Consider the following 12,610-nt stretch of genomic DNA (forward strand, 5'->3'; position numbering starts at 1 on the left):
GCCCAGTATATGCTTTCCTGGCCCCCTCCATTATGTCATACATGTATGTCTTGTGTTGATCCTCTGTGCAAAACTGTCTTGTCATTGTGTTATTTGTATTGTACAGCTGCAGTGTGGGATGGGTTAAGTGTCTGCAATGCCTGGTGACTGTCTGTAATGCAACAATTCTGTCCTGTCACGTGGTATAAGTGGGATGATAAATGGGAGTGCTAGAGAGTGGGAGAAGAGGGTTCCATGTCTTCAGGAATGGTAGTCGAGAGGTCCAGGTGCATGGGGGCACCTTTAGCCCTCATGTACTGAAGCATGGAAGAGGAGGAGAGGTTTTCCATTGCGAATGCTATTGTGAAAACAGATAAGAGTTCCACCCAAGAAGAGCAAGAGCCGGCGTGAGCACGTGCATACTATAAATCTTGTCTTTTCCTATTCGGCCGTCTGAAGTCTGGATCACCGCGTAGAGGTACACCTTTTGTCTGTCACGCACTGGATGATCTGAAGTCTGGATCATCGTGTGGAGGTACTACTGTCAAGTCCATTGAATTACCTGCACTGTTATTACATTCAAGTGTGCCTTGTATTGCTGAAGTTTTCCAGTAAAGTTATTTCCAGACCCTGACTGTTCCCGGGGACCTGAGGTACTTAAGACTGTCTGTGGCTCATTTATTTTTCCCACCGATGTGCATGCCGGGGGGGTACCGGAACGGTGCCGTCACGCGTGACATCCCCTACTCTTGTTTTCCTGTTAATCGGGCATCCCCATGCCGGGGGTGTTCGGAAGAGGCCCAGCGCTGCCCTGGCCTTGGCTACATTTGTCCCTCTGGGAGGGAGCCTGGTAAGTGCCACCATGACAAGTCAGCACCTTACCCTCCCAGCTCCTCAGCGTATGCCATTTGTCCAGGGTCACCCTACGGGACGCTGCAAGTGCACACTTGTGTAATGAACTTTGTTCCATAATACTTAGAGAAAGAACTATATTGGACTGGATGTTTCATCTATAGCCCTCCTTTTTACTTTTTCAGCCTCAGTACTTCACTGCAAGTTATTTGTCCAGTAGGTAATTCTCTTTACAGCAAATAAAGAAATAGGGTGGGGAAACAGAAATGAGTAGGTGGTTGCTGGAAGCAATGGAAAGCCCATAGCCCACTAGCTGGGCCTAAATCATACATACAACACCAAAAGGAAAGCCAAATGCAGTATAGGGGCACTAGCAAATATGCAGTCAGAAACCTGTAGCAATCCAGTTGAGGAGTAGTGGAGTCACAATCGGGGAGCATAGTCAATCAATCCGAGTCAAGCGCAAGTAATAGCGAAGAGCAGGTGAATCAAGGTGAATAGCTGGGTACAAGATAGTAACCCGATTGGCGAGGTGGCATTTGCATTGTGTGAATTAATGTTGGCAGATCCCACAGAAGCAAGCAAGGCAGCAGTTGCAAGGTAAGCTCATTACAACCTGGAATATACCTCTCAGGACAGAAAGTTTTGTCTGGCATATCTACCACTATGTTTCTCTTTAGAAATACAGTAGATAAAACCAATATTGGTCACATGGACAATAAGTAGCACTTTGTTCCCTTTCCATGACTGGATGAAAATGCCAATTACACTGAAGTAATTACAATGATAGAAAAGTTCCAGTTTATTCTGTTTGACACTATTTTGCATTATTTGTTTATGGCAACTAGGCATTGTGGCCAGCACCAAACATAATCCTACTTTAGACCTTTGGTAACAATGATATTATGGTCCTCTTATTCTCTACAGTGTTTTTACCGCTAGTGATAAATGTCGTGACGTTTCATTTTATGATCTTATGATAAGGTCAAGCAGGGCACGTCCACCGCACTATTTATTGTACAACCAATGAATCAGTCTATCATAATAGTGGCTTTGGTTACATCCTTTATCTACTATAAAGCCCATTCCTTCCCGGAGTACATGGCAGGCTTGTCCTCATGTTAAAGGCATTTGCAGTATACCTTCATAACTCAGAGCTATTTTTCTTGCAGGTGGTGCTCTATAACTTTAGACTTCTCCAAAAAGTACTTTGTGTTAGAAAGCACATAAATCTTTAGGATAAGCCGGAGGAAAGTGTTTGGGTTTTGTGTAGTAACCTAGTAATCTATGTTTAAGATTGCGCTTATTATAGTTAAAATATGCAAGACGGCTGAAGTGAAAATAAATATAGGCTCCTGAGACAACTGCTGGCAGATGACTACACTTTTACAGATATACTTTTTCAAGTTTTATTGTGCTGATGGACTCTGAAGGATGTGTTCATCCATTAAACAAAGTGTAATCAGGCGTAAATCACTTCTGCAGTTACAGAAAGGACTAAACAGTCATAAATTATTGATCCATTTTGAACTGAGGTCATGGCTATTGGAGAAAACACATTTTTAACTCAGATTTAATTCTAACAAAGACTTGCATCATTTAAAGAAAGGACTGGATATTATGATTATATGTTATATAGTGCTCATATGTGCTTCACATTTCTACAGAAGGACATCTGTTCAAGTTACAGTTTTCATGGACCACCAATTGGCAACAGCTGACTCCCGATATAATCGTAAGGAGTTCTGCCTTGTAAACAATGAAGGGGCCCTTTCACGCACCTAATAGACAGGCCAAGAGTCAGACCCCAACTGCATCATTTTTGTGTGGGGATTATTTTTATGACATACATAGTGCGGCAAAAATGGCATGTTAGGGCTCTGCTCACATCTGTATTGGGGGCTTCTTTCGAGGTCTTCAGAACAATGCCATCCAGATGAAATAGCCATCTGGTTCCGTCACAGGACGGTTCTGTTTGGTTCCATCATAAGACTGTTCTTTTTGCCGCAGAGTTTCTGTTTTTCTGTTCCTATAAAAGAATAGCAGAGTAAAAATATGAATGCAAATGTGAACAGAGTCTAACTTTATTATGTGGGTCAGGATGATTACATCAATACCAAATATAAAAAGTAATTTTTTGTTGTACTACTTTTTTATTTTTCCATCAATAAGGCTGTGTGAGGCTTGTTTTGTGCAGGATAATGTGCAGTTTATACTGATACCGTACCATTTTGGGGTACATACTTTTTGATTTTTTTCCCAAGACAGTTCACACCTGTTGTATATGGAGTGAGCTTGGCCGCAAAGTCCCCTCCCTACAAGGCCTGCGTACATCAGATGTCAGCAAGGGGTTCATACAGTATGAAATGAAGTGTGTCAAAAACATTTTGCCACATTTATATGGAATCTCAAGAGAAAAGAAAATGGAGGTACAGTAAGACTGCATTCACCTCTGTGAGCGCCTTATTACTGCTGTGTGCAAGGAGTACAACTATTATAAGTGCTATGAAATATATTTGTAGTACTTTCTTTCTAAGTGGTAATAGAGTAAGGAGAACAAGTCATTTACATTACACAAACAGTTACAATTGTCCTATATGGCCAATCATCCTTCTCCAACAATAAACAATACTTGTATTGTTTATCATTTTGTGCAGCTACACAATATGGTTCAATAACAATTACTTAGAATCACTTTAACTGAAAAAAGTAATTGCTACTTGAAAATGGGCTTCTGTAAGAAGGAATACATGCAACTGTTTCTTGTGAGGAGAATGAATCTGCTGGAATGAATGCAGACTACATGCATATGGGACCCTACTAACGCTCCATGGACCATGTCAATGGATCTCAAACAAGATAATACCGTAACCTTATGGGCCTCCAATTTAAGGTTTTCAGCTTTTATCATTGGATGCAGTACTTCTAGGGGGAACGCAGTGCTTTGCAAAAGTACCGCATGAAGGCACAAGGGTTTTAAAATCAAAATCTTTAAAAAATCTAAATCTATGGTCTCCTATGACTTGCAACTTCGCTTTGAATCATGTTTTTTTTCTTTCTTTCATATAAAGTGCCATTTTAGTCCTCGTTCAGATGGGCGTGCTTAAGCACGCGCATACGCACGCACATAACTGCGCGTCTATTAGAACCATTAGTTTCCTATGGTATATTGACATGTCCATGTTTTACAAGCGTGCAAACGCGCATACCTGCAAAAGATAGGATATGCGTGCACCACAGATCCGTGGTGTGTATCAATATTCCCCGCAGGGAGTCCCCTTGCCACTGAACACTGTGACAAGGGGACTTCCCATGGGAAGTAAAGAATCCCCTGATACAGCGGCGGAGAGGTGAGAATATATATATTTCTTTATTTTTCACTACAGCTAGGAATGATTTTCAGGAAAGGGCTAATATTTAAAGCAAAAAAAGGTGTGGGAATCCGGACACATGGATAAAATTTTTCCTTTGCGTTATTTCCATATCAGGCTTGCATAGTCAGGTACATGGTTTCACAGGTACATGGTTTTACAAGTACAAGAACGCGTATCGGCTTTACGCCGATACGCGTTCTTGTACTTGTAAAACCATGTACCTGTGAAACCATGTACCTGACTATGCAAGCCTGATATGGAAATAACGCAAAGGAAAAATTTTATCCATGTGTCCGGATTCCCACACCTTTTTTTGCTAATGAACAAGCCATAGGACCGGATGGCTCAACGGATGTAAGGTTGTTTTTCCTTTGGGCAGATAAACTACAAGCACCGCAAAGCTCTTCTATAGGTGAGATAAATTTTTTTTTAATATTTAAAGCCCTTCCTCGAAAATTACTGGGGGGGGGGGGGGGGTGTGAGCAGCATCCTATTGCTTTCAGAGCAATCGGCAGCAGCGGCGGCCCCATTGACGGCAATAGGAATGCAGCTTCGTTCACGTGTGTTTTGGTATGTGCGTGGACGCGCAGATTTGTGCGCACACACGCACCTGCAAAACAACACTCATGTGAACGAGGCCTTACTGTTGATTTTTCATCAAAATACATGTGACACATCTTTTTTTTTAAATCTATTTCATATTTTTTGTTCTTGATGGTGATACATAATGTCACCTTGGCAGGCATGTTCACTGAAAAGAAAATCTGTTGGAATCAGCAGAATACAAGGAATTAATACATGGTCTCCCTCTCCAGTCAAAAATGTAGCTTCTATGACATTGGGCAACATTCTTTTGACATAAAGTCTCATATCATTGCATGACCTAGGAGGGTGAAGATTCCAAAGCGGCATAATGGGTGAGCAAAATTTAACTCAAAGGCAATGTGATGGCATCCCAAGCGGGTTGAGGAACTCTGTTGGATAATGTACGATCTTGTTGGCTTCCACAACCATATCGACGAAGAGTATGTGTAGCGAGTATGGTTGACATCCAAGAAAGCATATAGGAACCTATCATTCCTTAAGCTGTTCTAGTTAAATAAAAGCTGTGCTGTAATTGGTTGTTATAAGCAACAAACAGTTGACCCCTCACCACCACTATTTTAAGTTGGATCATAAGAGTATGTATTCCAAGTTTGGTTGAGATTCATCAGGAAATGAAGGAGCTTATGAAGTACAAATAAACTAATGTACAATCAAATTTACATATATGTATATACATGTCTATATATATATATATATATATATATATATATATATATATATATATATATACACATATATATATGTGTGACATGACCATTGTTTAGGTCCCAAATAGGAAAAGTAAAGGGGTCACAACTCGATTGTTCAATGCTAAGTGCAAAAGTACTGGCACCCCTATGTAATGTACCTAATCTATTTCTCTAACTTCCCGGTGTCGAACAAACATGAAATTTGGCACAAGCATTTTTTAGGTCCTAAATAGGAAAAGTAAAGGGGTCACAACTGGATTAGTCAATGCTAATTGCAAAAGTAAGTGCACTCCTATTTAATGTAGTTTCCCTGTATTGTACGAGCATTAAATTTAGCGCGAGCATTCTTTAGGTCCTAAATGAGGAGAGTGGGAGGGGTGGCACATTCTGCAGAGGGACATCGGCACATGCAGTCTAAGGAAAATCTAACGCTTCTATGTGTATACATATTTTATTCCTCGGTTCCTCTGAAGTAGCCTTGACTTCATAAAATTTTCTGTGCAAACAACACGTAAACACATGAACCAAATTAACTCGGGCGAAGCCGGGTATATCTGCTAGTATTAATATATATATGTGTGTGCATTTAGTGCATTCACTATATATTGGCATACATCTAGAAAACTTTATTCAGTTTCATTCATTGAAGTATGGGGTGACAATAAGGCTAAGTTTACACCACTTTTGGGAATACATTTGCACCCCAAGATGAATTGTTGCCCAAAAGTAGAACATTAAAACACACTGGAAAAATTACGGCCAGATACTTTGTAAATGGAGAAAACTTATACCACAGACGCACATGTGCATCATTTCAGTCTGCACGTCTACTCACAAAACTTACTACATTAGTTTTTCTAAGGGCTCCTTCCCACAGGCATATGCATAAAATCCTGCGTGTGGTCATGTAGTGTTTTACTGCCTTGTGAGACGGCTGTCGCTGTGTATGGCACCGATAGTGCACTTCGCATGTCAGCAGTGTGACTTGTTCTTTTTGTTTGTTTTTTTAAATTTCTTCGCTCTGCCTCATAGAAGTGTTGCGTATGCAATGTTGCCCATACGCAATGTATTGTGTCTGGACAGTGTTGCATATGCTACCCATAGAGAACAATAGGGCTGTTGGTCATGATACGCGGAGAAATAGAACATGTTGTTATCTTTCTCACATGCATATCTACATGCACAGTATATACACTAATGTGAATGGGTCAGTGAAGATCAGTGTATTTTCATTGACTCGAGCCTGCATTGGGTGCGTAATATGCGGTGAAATCACGGCCATGTGAATGAGCCCTAAATGTTCCTTTTTCTTCTAAATTCTGAGTTTCCTTTTCATTTGTTTTATGCCTTTGTTCTTAAATATATTCTGAATAATAAATACTTTAGAGGAGCAAATGAGTGCGGCAGATGGTTAAGCTCAAACAGAAAGTTTCACCACAAACCCTGGCACTTTCTACTATATGTATAATGAATCTGAGGTTTTCTGTATTTGTTCACAGGGATTTTATATGCAAAGGTCTCTACTAATGTGCAGTGTGAAAGTACTTTTGTAGTTTTCATTCTGTCAAATCTTAACCAGCAGAAAGATTTCTGTTTGGCAAAAAAGGAAGGCTGGTAGCATTTTACCCCTCATTAAAGCATCAGCCTGACACAGTCCATGTACTCTTCATGTCTAAGAGTTTGTTAAACATTGGGATTCCTATCATTTTATTGGCCTGGCACAAAAAAAAATTGCTTTTAGTTTGCTTAATACCTCCATAGTATTTTCCATAACTGGAAAATACATTGAGTATACTTGTGATAAATGAACATTGAAGGATGATGCTTTAATATCCCAATACATAACGCAGAAGAGATAAAACCCATACAGCATTTTTACATTTGTGCCCATGTTTTTGTCCCAAAGCCATTAAAAAAACAAATATAAACCTATTTCATTCATGCAAGTAATGCCGCTCTCACACAGATCATGTTTTACAGTGTTTAGCGTGGCACGAAATGCTATAAAACGCCTCCATTGATTTCAATGGGGCTTCTCAGGCAAGCGTTTGAACATGGCATTTTTTAACGGCGTGATTGTCTAACGCTGTCTGCTCCATTTTAGTGGGTTTTAGCGCTTTTTAACGCACCTCATCACCTATTGTAATGATGCACTGCATTAAAAAATGCTGTCAAACGTGTTTGAAAATGCTGTTACAAAACACTTTAAAACGCCGCGTTTCAACAGACACCTATGTGAGAGCAGCCCAACTGTAGAAATGTAGTATAAAAATGAAATAGCATACCGTTACATTCCTTTTTAATGGTATAGTTATGCTGCATACCTTTTACAATACTGTGAGACCAGTGAGTGTAGATAAGCTGTTTCATAAACTGATTTTGGCTTAGGCCTACTTTCCTTGGTTTTCACCCTTTAACCCCCACCATTTGGGATCTGGTCTTTGCTGCAGGGACCTCTAAGCCATTACCCGAGACGTAGTTGTGGTGTTATGTCAGCTGATGCAGACTGGTCAGTGCTACTTGGCTCGGTACTGAAACAACAGGCAGAAATGTTGTGATACAAAGCCCAGGTCAAGACTGCAAAATTCTTGCATAACGATATAACAGACCAAGGGTCAGGGCAGGCAGCAGACAGATTAAGCATGGTGCAGAAAGAAGCCAAGGTCAGGAATAGAGAAGATGAGAAAGCTGGGCGGAATAGGCACTGAAAGGTCAAAATATGAATCAATCAGAACAAATAAACACCTTTGTATTGCAGACAAGACTAATTGCTCAGGCACCTGCTAGAAGGGAAGGGTCCCTTAAATAGCCAGAGGCTTGTCCAGTAATGTTAAAGCTGGGTGCGTGCTTTGCTGTTCAAGAGGCAGGTCGGCCATGTGTGCACTTCCTACGGGCAGGACCCTATCGACTGATACAGCATCTGCTGGAGAGGAAATGGGGAAAACGACACTGGCCATACCCAATGGTAAGAAGAGAGTTACAGGATGTTGTCAGCTACAAACAGCCACCATAATGAATAGTTTACACTCAATTCTATAATAGGTACAGATGTATCAAGTTGAATACATAAAATTCTAGCACTTCCTTAAAAATGTAGCTTTTATTTCTTAATCCATAAAACCAGTTTCCATGGTGTGTATACCATAGCTCCTACGCATTTGTAGTGTTACCGCTGTTAGTCATCAAAACTGTTTTTATGGATTAAGAAATAAAAGCTACATTTTTTATGCTGTATTTTATGCATCCACTGGGTTTTCCTTTCACTCCTGTGAATTGAAACAGCTGAATTGAATTAAGAAGAATGGGTGAGCTGACTTCTTTTTATTTCATACTAGCGGATATACCCGGCTTCGCCTGAGTTAATTTGGTACAGGTGTTTACCTGTTGTTCGCACGGAAAAATTTCATGAATTCATGGTTACTTCAGAGGAACTGAGAAATAAAATGTGTATACACATAGATTACACGATAGATTTTCCTCAGACTGCATGTACCGATGTCCCTCTACAGAGTGTGCCACCCCTCCCACTCTCCTCACTTTTTACCCTTAAAGCTAATACCCCTTTTTATTCAAATTTAACTCCAGACTAGTAATTGCAGCCCTTTTTTAGCCTTAAAGGCATGCCCCATCCCTGCAGTCTATGGCTGCTTCCTTATGTACTTTACAGCCTTTCAGTATATGCACGTAGAGGTCAGTTAGATTGTTCTCAGTACATACACACAGAGGTGAGGTAGATTCTCATCAGTATACGAACCATTTCCTTAAGCTTGATGCTTTCTGAGAAAAGAACTGTTTGGAACGTGAATTGAATATTGAAGTTGCAACCCCTTTACTTTTTCTATTAGGATGTAAAGGATGATTGTGGCAAATTTCATGTTTGTGCTTTTCAGATGTGTGTTATTAGTTACATTACATAGGAGGTCACTTTCTTTCGCACTTTGAATTGAATAATCAAGTTGCAATTGCTTTTCTATTTAGGACCTAAGCAATGGTTGTGCCAAATTTGACATTTGTACGGCACCGGGAAGTTAGAGAATTAGATTAGGTAAATAACATACGGGGTTGCTTACTTTTGCAATTAGAATGGAATAATCAAGTTGCAACCGCTTTACCTTTCCTATTTACCACCTATAAAATGCTCATGCCAAATTTAACGTTTGTACAACACCGGAAAGTTTGAGATTTAGATTAGGTACATTACATAAGGGTGCACTTACTTTTGCACTTAGCATTGAATAATCAAGTTATGATCCCTTTACTTTTCCTATTTAGGACCTAAAGCATTGTCCTACAAAATTTCAGACTTGCACGACAGCAGGCAGTTAGAAAATTAGATTAGGTACATTTCATAGGGGTACCAATACTTTTGCACTTAGCATTGAATAATCGAGTTGTGAAGCCTTTACTTTTCCTATTCAGGACCTAAAGAATGGTTGTGCCCAATTTCACGCTTAGGTCTCGGTCACATGGACGATCTTTCCCGCGATTTGCGCATGCGATCTGCGATCTTTTAGAACCATTGCTTTGCAATGGTATCGGACACATGGGCGCTTTTGATGCGCTTGTCCGATAAATTATAGGACACAAGAAATCGCAGATCGCACCTATCTGCGATCTGCGATTCCTTGTATTCTCTATATGCGCTCGATGGGGCTGACCCCATTGAGAACATATACTACACAAATCCTTCTCCTCTGCCACAGCTGTAACAGCTGTGGCAGAGAAGAATGATGTTTGCCCATTGAATTCAATGGAGCCGGGAATACAGCCGGCTCCATTGAAAGCAATGGGCTTCCGGCGAGCGCAGGATGAATTTTTGGGAAGGGCTTAAAAATATAAGCCCTTCCCTGAAAACCATTCAAAAATGTGTAAAAATAAAAAAAAAATCTATACTCACCTTGTCCCTGCAGACGGAGTTCAGCCGCGGCCGGCCGGCAGTTCTCCTGAACTGCTCTGAGTAGTATTCAGCAGGCGGGGATTTAAAATCCCCGCCTGCTGAATGGGCTGCCTCTGATTGGTCACAGCCCTCACGAATCAGAGGCAGCTCTCACTCACCCATTCATGAATTCATGAATGGGTGAGTGGGTGCTGCCTCTGATTGGCTCAGCGCAGGGACCAATCAGGGGCAGCTCTCAGCTGTCATTCAATACTTTTGCACTTAGCATTGAATAATCAAATTGTGACTCCTTTACTGTTCCTATTTAGGAACTAAAGAATGGCCGTGCCAAATTTCATGTTTGTACGACACCGGGAAGTTAAAGAATTAGTAGTGAGTCAGTCAGTGAGGGCTTTCTCCTCAATATATATATATATATATATATACATATACATACATATCTACACGCACACACACACACATATATATATATATATATATATATATATATATATACACATACATATAGACTTACAGATGTCCCAAGTGTAAAACAGTACATCTATACTTAGTAGGAACACATTGTTGACTGGAAGCTTATTTTTACACCCTTCTTACTCTTTATCCAGCCAGTGTCCCAATTACAGTACTAGCTAATAGCCAAGTATATGTATTTTCCAAGGCACAAAAGTTCACCGATGTAAGAGCCAGTTACTCTGCCCTTATAAAAGTGTCGGTTACGATGCCACCAAACAAGTATCATCCACTGTGTCCTCATAAATGTGGAACACAGTGCTCCATAACAGTACCAGCCACAAATTTTTCATGACACCATAGCAAGACCACACAAAATGCACACTACTCACTCATGCAGAATCCTGATGTAGACAAATAAATCTGATCAGACCACAGACCATTAACCCACTATATACAGACCCCAAACTAAACCCCCTTAATACTCTCAAAATAGACCTCAAATCAGACCACAAAGGCCCAGAACCCAAATGCCACTTATAGTAAGGCAGCATTGGATGGCCTTATAAGTCTCCTCACCTTCTAGGTGCTCTCCTTAGGGAGAAACGATACGCTTCCTAAACCCATGTCTATAGGCCTTTCACCCAGCCACACCAGAAACCTACTGCACACTTGATGAGGGTTCAGTCACCACAAAACAGCTGTTTGTGCATAGATATTCTGACTTTGACTCACAATTCCCAGTCATTGTTAGAAGGCTTGTTTAAAAAGCCTGACATTGACTTACAGGAATGCTGCCTTCCAATAGATTGCATTGCAAAGATATTGTTCCATCTGCTCATTTGCATTAGTCAATACAAGCTACTGCACATGGAACTAACAAACCAAAGGCCGTCTCTGCGCAAACTGTAAATATTGACAGTGTTATAGAACTGGAACACAAAGTTAATATAACTCAATACTTTGCATCCAGACTAAAACCAGCCCCATTCAAAGGTGATAAAAGGGGAGGAAAGAAAGATGTATGCAGCATTCTCTACGGTCGAGGACACTTTAAAAGATTTTTTTTTGCTCCAAAAAGCATCTATTCCACAAAAGAAATGTGTTTCATATAAATATATATCAATGTAGAATGTCCAAAATATGTAGCAGGCTGGCGAAAAGCAAGAAAAAACATCAAGCAAACAAAGTCAGTGACCTGTATCGTACAGCCTTCTTGCTTTTCTCTGCTCAGTTGTTAACCTTTGTCTCATTAATCCAGCACGGACATTGTATAAACTGGGTTTGTGTACTTGTTTTGTCTGTCAAAACATCACAGAGCGTATGGCTAGTTAGTTAGAGGTATTGGCAAATTAATGAACACCTTCCGTTATTTCCTAGCCAGTTGTAGCAGATGCCACATCTCTGAAATTACCTGCAGAGCTGAGATCAGAAGAAAAGAACATTTCAGAGTTGAGCGAAGGGCATGCCCCGATAGAATAAGTCTCTTTGAACTGCAGGATACAAATAAATCAATATTTTTATTCTAGTTTAAGTGGGCCTCTGGGAAATAATTATGGAAAAATCAGACATGAGCGTATTGTGGAAGCTCAGAAATCTCATGCCAGGGTGACTTGTTCATCATGCACAAGATTTGTACACGATGAAGAGCTAGAAAATATCCAGAATATCCCTATCATTTTATTAATGAAGGGTCAAAGAGAGAAATAGTTGGGTAAATAGCTTATATTTGCATGGAGAAAGAGGAGATGCAAAAGTTT

Source organism: Eleutherodactylus coqui, chromosome 5 (assembly GCF_035609145.1).
Source record: "Eleutherodactylus coqui strain aEleCoq1 chromosome 5, aEleCoq1.hap1, whole genome shotgun sequence".
Taxonomy (NCBI): Eukaryota; Metazoa; Chordata; class Amphibia; order Anura; family Eleutherodactylidae; genus Eleutherodactylus; species Eleutherodactylus coqui.